Source organism: Sparus aurata, chromosome 18, assembly GCF_900880675.1.
Source record: "Sparus aurata chromosome 18, fSpaAur1.1, whole genome shotgun sequence".
Lineage (NCBI taxonomy): Eukaryota > Metazoa > Chordata > Actinopteri > Spariformes > Sparidae > Sparus > Sparus aurata.
Genome location: NC_044204.1, coordinates 4789052 through 4798689, shown reverse-complemented (window position 1 = coordinate 4798689; position 9638 = coordinate 4789052). Strand labels below are relative to the sequence as shown.

The 9638-nt window shown below is 42.1% G+C and overlaps 1 long non-coding RNA gene across 1 annotated transcript; it reads right to left on the bottom strand.

Annotated features, from left to right (window-relative positions):
* Window positions 1-854: 854 nt before the first annotated feature.
* Window positions 855-5592, bottom strand: LOC115569148 (uncharacterized). Its single transcript, XR_003981503.1, has 2 exons — window positions 5379-5592; window positions 855-1385 (listed from the first exon to the last, which is right to left on the bottom strand). It is a non-coding gene; the product is annotated as an uncharacterized LOC115569148 (long non-coding RNA).
* Window positions 5593-9638: the final 4046 nt, after the last annotated feature.

Genomic DNA, 9638 nt, shown 5'->3' with positions numbered 1-9638 from the left:
AAGACAGAAAAGGACTGTAAAAAGACAGAAAATGGATTTATGCTAGATTTGTGATCTTTTGTCTTGGTGCTCTGGCAGGACTGCTCTGCATTTTAATGCCAATGAAACACACCGAGGGACAGCCAAGTGACAAAGAGTAGAAGTAGAGCAGTATAACTTAAAAACAAATTACCCTATACTCTCAGTCACAAACGAGATGTGAAGCCCCGCCTCTGCAGGGAAAGTCCATCATATGAGCCATCCAACCATCCCATCCACCCCAGAATTTTTTATACTACTGCACTAAAGGGACGCTTCAAAAGTGACGCTAAAAGGGTAACTACAGTCCAAATGAGAAGCGCAGGGCCTCTGACAGGTGATATATTTGATGCGTTGCAATTGAGAATGGCCTACGTGTTGACAAAAAACTTAAATTTTGGAAGGGACATCTCGTCGTGTTTGTGGCGACCAAAACAGGTATTATAAACCACAACATGATCTTTTCCTCAAACTAACCAAGTGGTTTCTGTGTGTAAACATAAACCAGATCATAAGCACAAATTCAAAATTCAACTAAAAGAAACAAGTTGCACAATGGAAACATCGAAAGTTTCAGTATATCTGTGGTTTGAAGAAATGTACATTGCAAACATTTATTCAGGTGACTGGGTTGGTAATACAGTATGTTAACAGACATTTCTATCAGCCAAAGATCCTGTTTGCTGTAAGGAATTTATACTGCTCTACTTCTACCCCTTGTCACTTGGCTGTCCCTGCAGTGAATGCAGCTACGCCCCTCCTCCACCACCCTCCCCACCCAACCACCAGTGTCACTGCCTGTTGAAGGCTGCCCAGAAGGAGAGCTCAGAAGGATCTGTAATTTATAGGCTCTTATCCAAAAGCATCGATTTTATTGACATGGTCAACACCAAAAATCTTTCACATATTAAAATAAACATCTGCATCCTGCTAAAGTCAGTAATCAGGCTAGGGGCCCGGCTTTACTCCTTCACTGCAGAGCAGTCCTGCCAGAGCACCAAGACAAAAAAAATCACAAATTTTGGATAAATCCATGTTCAATCTCTCTTTTTGCTGTCCTTTTCTGCCTCACATTGCCATTAATCTTATATTCTAACACACACATTTTCACTACACACCAAACACACAGTAAAAAGAATCCTCTTCTCTCTGTCTCCCGGGTCATACGACTGGTCCCCAGAGAGGCGTCTGTCATTGCCTTGACATTGTATCGTATTGCTATTCAGCTCCATGTCCTGCTTGCATGACAAGATATTCTGGCCCCGATGAAACTGCGTCGTATCAACTGTGGCTCATTTTTACGATCGTCTGTGAGCGCAGTAGGGATGCCGGTCTGCAGGAGAGCCATCTGTTTTTATGGCGACGAGCTGTGGGAGTGAAGAAAACTAAAGTGTTAACAAACAAGTGTGGAAATTCAAATCTGCCTGCATATGCAAAAAAATAAATAAATAATCTAAGACAGGGACAAATGAATTGCAGAATGAATTTTAATTGCATCAAACTTGAGCCAAATCCGGAGAGTTTCTACTTGAGATTTTTGTTAAATGTAAGTAATAATAAGTAAATTCCATTCAGTGAGGCCAACATCAAGGCTGTCACTGTGGGTTTTGTATGCAGAACTACACCCAGATGCAGATGAACAAGTCTAAAATGTATCACACATCAGCCGCATCAGGCAGTGTAGCGTTATTTGTTGTGTGTTGATTTGTTCCTGTGGAGCACAACAGACACACAACAGGAGTTCACACAATTCACACAATCAAGGTGAAGTCGCCTGGAAGATGATGTGATAAAAGTGCTGCTTTTCTGGAGAGTTGCCACAAATCAATGCTGAGAAAATAGGCAACTTGTTCTCACTCCGTACTCGTCAAATATGGCCTTAATCTTCAAACTCCGACACTCCATCTACCGCCCTAGTGTCAGTTTTGCACCTAAAGGCAATAAACAATAATTGTGATGTGAAATGTTCATATCTCCCCACACAAGGTTTATACATATACTGTTTACAATGGCTCCACCTGGCTGCTTTCGGCCTGGCTGATTAGTAGATGTGATATTGAGCATCTCATTATCAGAATCATGTTTGACATTTATTTTTTTTTTTTTTCATTCAAATATGCAACTTTTGCTTTGAAATACACTCAAAAGTTTTTATTGGAATTTACTTACTGAAATCATAAAGAGTGTTTCCATGTGATTGGATAGTTTTCATTCAGCATTAAGCAATTCTGTTGAGCCAACTTAATTTACTTTGGTTGAATCAACTTTATTTTTAGTCTAATTTTAGACTAAAATGTAAAAGAGGTCACTGGTATGCATTTTGTAAGTGTAAAATGTATTGAACCAAACCCTATTAAATGAAGCCAGACCCAACCCTGGTAAATGAATTAAAACAACCTTAATAAATAAAGTTTACCCAACCCAAGTAAGGGTTGGGTAAACAGACAGAATTGCTTAAAGGTGTGGGGGAATTTTATGATTCTCCCTGGTCATTTTGTCTCCCTACAATAGCAGGTCATACCTAGCTTGTACAGAGGTTAGAGTCTGGATAAGGATAGTGACGACTGCTCTAAGAGCAATCTTCTCGTGGTCTCTGCAACCTAGATACTCAAAGCTGATGTAGATATGTCTACAGAACAGATGTCTGATGAACCAAGCCAAGGCAAAGCCAACTGTTTGCGTAACCTTCATAATGATGCCTTCAATATATCTATGTTTACTGACTAAGTGTCTCACAGAACAGATAACTATGTATGGAAGCACTGCCTCGTGAAGCTGCAAGATATAAGATATTATCATGGCAACACTCTGTGCAGACAGACGTGATGCTATGATGCTATGTTGCTCCTCCATGGCCATTTTCTATAAACTATCTCAGTGTAAGTCATCGGTGTCTCTGGGTCTTCTTCATCTCTCCTGAATGGTCAATCGAGCCAAACAAGTATACCTACAAGTATAAGTGCAAATACTTCAAAATTGTTCTTTAGTAGAGCTCTAGAGTAAATGTACTTGTTACATTCCATCACTGCACAGCGGCATTCTAACATGCTCATAAGCTCCCAGTGACAATGCTTACACCAATGTTTTCCTTCTTGGCTTAGTGTGTTAGCATGCTAATAATTGCTAAAAGCACTAAACGGGAAGTAGAGCTGAGTTTTGTAATATTTGTGTACTGGATAATGCCGCGATATTAAAAGTCAGGTGATCGCCAGAGTTATTACTGAGGAAATCCTGAGGAAAACATAAATCTCTGTGCGTAATTTAATTGCAGTGAAAGTGGTGGACCAACCAACATTGCTATCTGAAGAGCCGGGCTATTTGATATGAGGATAACTTAAGGGTTTATATCAGGGCTTTGGGCCAATATATATATATCAAAATTCAAATAGTGACAGGTGATCATGGAATTCTTCTTAATCATCTCCTGAAGTAGTTCATGAGAAAGCAGTGAAAATGAAAATACTTTGAAAACGTCTCAGATTGTAACATAAAATCCATCATGTGCGATGGCTTCACAACCTGTAGACAAGTAATATCCCGCTAACTAACTGAGAGAGAAACATACTCCATCACAGAGGTAATACAAGCAATAGTGACACAAATATCAGAAAAGTAGCAGCTGCCAACAAGTGTAAGTGTATTTGCTGTTCTTAGCTTTTCTGAAAGTTACAGAGTCCTAAGAGAGAACTCTGTGAAGGCTCGGCTCATTAAGGTCTCTTCTATAATATTCAGGAACCAGCAAACAAATTAGCAACTCAGCCGCAGAATAATTAGAGCAAAAAAAAACTATTTATCACATCATGACTGATGGAGAGAAGACTCATGCAGAATTTCAGCCGCTTGATCAGGGACTTGATCATCATGAGGACTGAAAGAACACGTCACAACGTAAAAGCAAGAGGCTTGCGTGTAATATGTGAAGGTGAGAGAGAACAGAAATGCCGTTAAGCTCTTACCACTCTGGTTTTTACACATCATTAACATTCTGACGCTTGTCTGCGTACCGATCAGCATGTCACACAGCAGCTGAGGGGATGTGTGGGGTGAACCAGGGATCAGAACTGCAGAGGTCAGCTGGTTACGCCTGTCACTTTTCATTACTGAAATTTTTAAACACAGCAGCAGCTCTGACCAGGCGCCCTGCTGCTGCTGCTGCTGCTGCAGAGCCGACAGATTTAAACCGGGATGGTATGAGTGTTGTGCAATTTGACTTTAGGTTTTTTTACACTTCAGCTTTCTTCTTGAGTGAACGTTGTTATGCTGCCGCAGCTGAAATGTAACGTAAAGATCATTCAGATACAGGCACAACCTAAACACTCAATGGAACAATCTGTTGCAGCTTCAGTGTGTGATGAGTATAATAACAAAAGGCAGAACCACAAGGAGTTTTTGCGTTTCCAATCATTTCCTGTTAATCATTTTATACACTAAAAATGTTGTTTTTATATTGATTCTAAGCAACCCAATTGCATTAATAAATGTATATTTCTGCAAACCACAGACATTTTTTAAGTTCAGTTTTCACTTTATGTTATGACAATGCTGTTCTTAAGATCTGGCCAGGTTTAGGCACGAAACACATCTGGTTAGTGGCAAAATTAAATAATCTAATGTTTAACTTTGCAACCCAGCCACACGTGCCTGCTCATCATGCTTTGTAGGCCATGTCGCCCTTAATGCTTTCTCACCCGACTTTCTCCTCTGCTGGCGTCAAAATTACTTCACCCACGAGAAGATGCCTAACTGACAAGAGACGTAAATATGGGTCGTTGGGTCCTAATTTCACAGTCGAACCATGTGGTCATTTTACTGAAGACAAGCTGTTCTGTCACCTCAAACAGCTGAAAAATGTTCCCAAATGTCTCAAAAATATCCAGTGGATTCACGCTTACAAATATCGTAATATTGCAATATCTTGCAGTGGTTTACCATCCCACGGTTGTTTTACACTTGCAGCTCATATACAATCACTGTGAACTCGGTATGATCCGTGTGACATGTACAAATGTGAATGTATCTCTGGTTTGCAGAAACATGAAAAGCCAGCATTTTACCCTGGCAACTGGGCGTTTATGAACAACAGATTTGCTTTTATTGTCACCAAAATAACCTCATCTTACAGTGCGTTTTCGCTGCAAAGGGGTTACTGTATGTTCTTCTGTGGTGATGCAGCAAACTGAAGTAAAGGTCACTCGGAAAAAGTCATTATGATGGAAACCCTTCAGTAACCAACCAGCTGACCGGCTGCCTGGAAGGTGCGAAAACACAGTGAGAAAACACTGAACACATTGTGCTTCGGAAATGTTCATCAAGGTGTAGAAATTGAGCTACAACCTGAAGTGTGATAATCTTACTGATACCTTCTGTTTCCGTCTCGTTCCTGATGAAAGTACTGAACAGTGAGAGCTGCACTTCCCGGCAGCGTGTGTGTCGTTTCTGGCTTCTCCATTCAACAGCAACACATTGTTTAATCCTTGAATAACATAAAATGATAACTATCTAAACGCTCTCCGGATTATGGGCTGTACAGTACATATACATAGATTGATAGATGAAGCTGAGCAGGCTGCACGCCCACACAGGTGTTTTCAGTTTTGGCTGATTAGAAATCTGCTCAGGTTGGAAGTGGGAGGAGCTGTGCTGGGTATTACTTGAGGTCTGATCAGGAAAACAGATGAATTTAGAGCTTGTCCTCATTTAATGCAGTTTGGTGAAGAAGAGATACGACTGTCTGCTCTACTCTTCTGTCTAAATTCATCATAGTAAAATAACATATAACCAAATGTAAGCTCATGTTTTCCCCCTCAACAATACATGCTGCATTAAGCTTACAGTAAAAGTCATACAATCGGTTTACTCGAATTTTTTTCAGTCCTGTGTCGGAATAACATGCATTAAACGAAATAATAATCTTAAACAGCTGGATTTCATTCCTTGGCTGAGAGATCATGAGTGGCTTTTTCAACATTTCCAGTTGCTGCGGGGCCAAAAGCTCAGCCCGTGTGCATTAAGACGTGAGACTTCTATCCTTGCAGTGTGTGTTTCTGGTACATTTCTGTATTAGTGCCACCACTAGAGTTGTTGTACTCTGTGACTCCGACAGCAGCAGTGTGCGAGTTTGCCAGGGGAGATTTCCCCTCCAAGAACATAATCCCTTCCTGGCATGAACACCTCCGTGTGTGCGAGTTTCCTTTGGTCCACTTCTTCAATCACATGTGTGCACATGTGCATAATCCATTCAGCTTCTTAGTCATGTATGACTGCAGTCATGAAAAAAACACATGAGGGTCCCTGCTGTTAAAGCCCCGGCTGACACACACTGCCACAGGAAGTCTTTTTCTCGGCTTTGTGGTGCATGTTTCTGAATCTGCATAATCCGTCCGCTGGATCAACAACTTGATGCAAGTTCTTAAACACACGGAGGATTCAGCGCTGTCACTCAGCCGCAGCAGCGGCTTTGTGGAGCAGCTAGTTAGCTCAGAGTTCTGACTTCCTAATCAACTGTTTCATATTATGTCACTGTCACAGAGGCTCTCGTCTGGAAAGCAAGCAGCTTCAGACAGCAACAGTCTGCTTATAAAATACAACTTTCAAATCCAGAGGAGCTGTACATATCCACCAGAAATAAGTCAACTGTTGGCATGTGAACAGATCAACCTGTCACCTCTGAACCATCTGAACAGAATCTATATAGCTCTATATCTTTCTTTAAAGAAATATATTCAATGTCTTGGTGTGTAGATGTATAAAGAGTGGGTGTCCAGCTCACTGTTTGACTGTTAGACCTGGGTTATTATCGGCTGAATAACTTTGACCCAAATTAAATAAAAAAAATAGAAAGAAAATGCATGATTCTGACTGGCTTGCAAGAGTCCATGACTTACTTAGGAAGGACGGTAGAACCTGACACCTGTTGCAGGTGTGTGTTCCAGGGGCGGTTCTAGGGGGGGGCCAACAGGGGCCAGTGCCCCTGTAACTCGGAGTCTGGACCCCCCTGTGGCCCCCCTGACAGGGAGTCTGCATCAATAATACAATGACAGATTTCTTGCAATAATTTTGTTCTGAAGGGAAAGGCAGAAATAAAGTGTCTCAGCAGTTTACTACCCAATCAAAATTGTTGAAATTGTAAACACTGCTTTGTCTGAATGAGGGATTTATCCTTTTTTCCGGGTTGTATGTGCCCCCTAAAAAAAAAACCGCCACTGGTGTGTTCTCTGATCTGCCACTGGCACACTGTAGTTACTTACTGCTTAATTAAAGCTACAACTAACTATTGTTTTTCATTGATTCTGGCGCCGCCTGTGGACAAAAACAGTATGAGCACCACCGACTCCAGTCCTTAAGCACATCCGTTTGTTCTGAAAGCAACATATTTTTCATTTTTAAACACAGCTGTTCGCAGGATGAAGATGAGGTGATGTACCCATCTAAATCTAGAAAAGAAAATGCAAACAACGGTGAACAATGGTTTGTCTGAATGTGAAACAAAGCAAAGTGTTTTTTGGAATGTACCAACAGATCACAGAGCAGCTTCTTTCCTTAGGCTGTGAGACCCAAAATAGTTTGAAATGTATGACTTATCCTCACTGACATCACTGAGTCAGTGTTAAATAGAGACTGTTTCATAACCTATTAAAAACTCCTACTTGTACTTGCATTGCGTTTAATATTAGGAGACCTGTGTTGTCATTGTTCTGATAACGCGATGATTTCCGTTTCCTGGCAGGAAACAGGAAATGAACATCGTCATCTGTTAACCTCTGACGTTTTGTTGACCCATCCATCCCACTCAGTCTCCTCCCACTGTGGTCTCTGTATAACATCATCACACTGTTTCCTCCTTTGTTCCCAACAAACAAAAGGCGCTTTTTAAAAAAATCTCTTATTATTATCATTATTAAAAGTCATCATCCCTACAGCTGCTAGAGGGCTTTCTCACTTGAATGTAAACACTGGTTTTTGGGGCGTTTGCTTAAATAATTAATGCTCATATTTCCTGTGAGGACAATCGTGGAAACCGCATGCCTCATACATTTTACTGTCTCAAAAATACTATACGTATATTTATCTATACTGTGTACATCGCAGTTGCTAAGACTTAATTGAATCAATTGCGGCTGACAGGATTATACAAATATACTTTCATTCATTGCAGCCTCTTGCCAGGAACAAACGTGTGGTTTGCAGGAATTTCTCTATAATGTGACTAAAATCTCACAGTCGAGCTGAACGTTCATGTATCACTGCTGTCTAACATGGCCGACTTTATTTTAACTACAACAGCTCTCAGTTCCTACCTGTATCTGGTCGTAATAATGTCTCTCAGTTCTCAGTAGATATTACAGCACAGGTTTGTTTTGCCTGCATGTATATGACACCTGTGTTCACTGTTTCATATTGTATGTAGCGTTTGCACACCTGGAAGGAAAACTGCTTCATGAATACAAGATGTGTCCTGTAATGCCTCGCAGTTCAGTGACTTCCACTGTGTTAATACCAACCTGAAATGTTGTCATCTCACTCACCAGCCTGCAGCGAGCAAGCAGACTATACGCTTGCAACCCAACTATTGTGATGTATGAAGTGTAACACCAAATATAATCTTACCTCCCGACCCTCAGCTCAGCAGTCTGGCAGCCTGCAAACTCGCAAGCCAACCAGTGCAGTGTCTGTGTGCGTTCGCCGCTGCCGGGCCTCGCGGCTGCTCTGCCCGAGTGTGTTACAGCGAGCTCGTGACATTGGGGACGAGCGTTTTGGCATTGAGTCACAGGGGGAATCCTCTCTCTCCTCGCGACCACCCCCATCGGAGGAGAGTCGTCTGCCACCCAGTCCCCATCGACAGCACCAGAGGCTGCAGCTCTGCAGTCCTATTTATAGGCCTATCCCATCCAACGTAGCTGCTGCCACGGCCAATCTGCATGACTCTGGCCCGGCGGCGGCGGATTTAGCTGTGTTTCCTGATGGGATTAGCAGTGACATCACGTTTGGAATCCCTCGAAGCAGCCAGGCAGGCCATTTTCCTCCTTCTCCTCCTCCTGCTCCTTCTCCTTGCATATTGAACGTAGATGCTCGCCGTGTACACTCAAGATCTATGGAGAGTTTGCCATCTGCTCCCTGCACACTGATGGAGGGAGGCCCATTAATAATGAGCTAACTGTAGCTACACCATGCGTAACAGCAGATGATGCCGTGGCTCATAAGACTGGCAGAGATGTTAGCTGTGTTTTGACACTCATTCAGCGGCTCCAAAGGCTTTTTTTTTTTTTTTTTCCTGAGGTATCTCATTTGCATTTCAAAGTCACTACTCCAGCGTCTGATCATTTGGGCACCAGTAACCAAACTGGACAAACGTCGATGTTGTAGAGCTAATTGATTCTCGTGCCATTAATCAGTGTCATATTTGCCTCAGCCTCTCTTACTCAGGGGTATCTGTGAACAGCCCCCCTCTTGATGTAGTAAGCAAGGGGATCCCCTGAGTCCAAACTGTCATATCAAAGTGCCTTCATCAGCTCTGCCCTTTTACCATGTTCATCCACCATGACTCAACCAATGGCTTCACGACACATGCCGTGACGCACTCGTTTTGTTAGTCAGGCTAATGCACTCCCTCACAACTCAAA